Source organism: Alligator sinensis, unplaced genomic scaffold, assembly GCF_000455745.1.
Source record: "Alligator sinensis unplaced genomic scaffold, ASM45574v1 scaffold402_1, whole genome shotgun sequence".
In the NCBI taxonomy this organism is placed as follows: domain Eukaryota; kingdom Metazoa; phylum Chordata; order Crocodylia; family Alligatoridae; genus Alligator; species Alligator sinensis.
The window spans coordinates 503,668-506,066 of NW_005842089.1; positions in this window are offsets into that span (position 1 = coordinate 503,668).

The window sequence follows — 2,399 nt, forward strand, 5'->3', positions numbered from 1 at the left end:
GAGAGGAAACAAATGTGTAAGGCTGCGTTGCTGACAGACACAGTAACAATCAACCACGAAGAGTGTGTGTATTGTGGTCCATAATAAAAAATGAATACCGAAAGATGACAGTTGGAAGGATTAAGCTGTTAAAGATGCATGAGTGACAAAGATTAGGCAGCCACTAACATTGGCAAGTGGGGTGAGATATATCAATTGCTGGCCATACTGATACTTTGTACTTCCATAGTTCACTTCCATACTTTCATCTTTGGACGCTACCGTTCTTTTCAAAGGACAACATTATTATTTTTCTTTTACAAAAAGAACCACTGGGGTACAGGAAAGTATAATGCCTCTCCCATGGTCACAGAGTGAGTCAGTAATACAGAAAGGGAACAAAAGTCCAGGTTGTTCTAATCACTAGGTCAGGCTGAACATAACAGAAGGTTGGGAGGGAAGATGTTTAATAGTTTCAAGACCATATTCTCCTCTGACTCAATATTTCATCCCACATCTGACATTTCTGACGAAACAATGATAGCCCGTGTATGGTTTTCACGCTGCAGGGCAGAAAGACCCTGTTCATGTTTGTGGTATATCAGAATACACTGCTTCTGTTCGCACGAACGTCTTATACTTGGCAACTCTTGAATACTGTGCTTCGCAACTTCTTGCTGGTTCACATGGTACCGCTCTCCTCTACAGGGTGGAATCTGAGTTCCCATTTATACCGACTGAAGTATTCATGCTATGGTCGGGAGCCAAAGCGTGCCGAATCCTGTCAACAGTGCTGCACGCGTGTGCTAGCTGACAACTATCCACTCACTTGAACTCAGCCACCTTGAAAGGAGTAACTCAGGTAGAAATAACTTGAGCTGACTTTACTATGAATGGTAGATGTAAATGATAGATGTAAATATAGCTTTTATTAGTATTTATATCTCAAATGGTAGATGTAAATATCATTTTTATTGGTATTTATATCTCAAATGGTAGATGTAAACACCGCTTTTATTCCAGATACATCTTCCGTTTGTGAAGTAATCGCAGCATTGGAAAACACGTTGAATTTCTCTGCACCAAAAGCTGTGGTAAAGGTGATATAGTATGTGCAGCCCTCGGCTATTTGCATTGTACCACCATATTACAATCAAGCACTGCAGAAGCCTGATTTTTATCAGTGCAAGGCAAAAGTGTCGACAGATAAGTAGGTATCCCTTTTGCTATCAAGAATGATAGATACATAATTAATTCATCATTGCGTTTATAACAGTCATTTCAATCAGGAACTCGCATAACTATCCTAAGTATTGTCCAATGTACTCAATGGGCCCAAATCTAGGTGACCACCTGATTGCTTGTTTCTTGAAAAACTGCCAGAAAATGATGAGAGGAGACGGGACGATGATGGAGCGATGTGTGTGTAGGGTTGCCAAATAGTTTGAATCTATTCCGGGAGATTTCGGGAAGGCCGACGTGACGGCAACACACAACGCAGACGTGCCCGCGTGCTTGCACGTATCCACGATGGATTTTGGTGTGTAGACTTTACGCCAGGAAGGCACAGGCACATTACTATTACATTTAACAAACCCACTGGCCTACTGTATAGATTGGATTCTGGGTTTTTGGTCGTAGCCGTGTTGGTCTGAGGACATAGCTGGCGCTCTCGTGGACCCAGCAGGACAGCCTTCCATCTTCAGCTCCCTCTGTGCAAAAATGAAGCTTATTCCCTACCGATGGGGACTTCTCCCCATCTTGTACCAGCTAGACTTTCCCCAGAGCCTCACGAAGGGACTTTGGTCCCGAAAGCTTGCAGAAAAGGACAGTTTTCTTGCGATTTCCCAGTTGATCTAATAAAAGTTATCATTTTGGAACCCAGAGTCCTAGTTTTTTGTACGTCTTCCAAGGACATCGGCGTTTACTATTTGTGTTAACGAACGCCTGGTCATTTATCTCCCGGGTGACTCTCAGCCGTTTGTCTCTGGGGATCCATGTTTAATTCCTGGAGGGCAAGTGTGATGTCAGAACCGTGACTGAGGCGTGTTGTAGCGGCATGAAGTAGGCATGATGTCAGCACGATGACAGATGCGAGGACCCGTGGTCAGGCATCTGAATAGGGAGAGGGGCCCTGTCATTCCTGACAGCCAGCGCTGCCCTGTGGGTGGGCTGGGGGCCATGTTTGCAACATGACCGTGACGACACAGTGACGTAAGGGCGGCGATGACGACACCACAAGCTGCTGAGTCACCACTCTGCCCAGTAAAATGGCCTCGAGGGCGGGGAGGGGGCGGGGCTGTTTACAGGAGCCGGCGACTTCCGGCTGGCGGGGGTCGCCCTGGTAACGGCGACAGGAGGAGGCCGCGCAGCTCTCGCGAGGCGACGCGGCGGAAGTGACGCGTGCGGCCGCGGGTCTC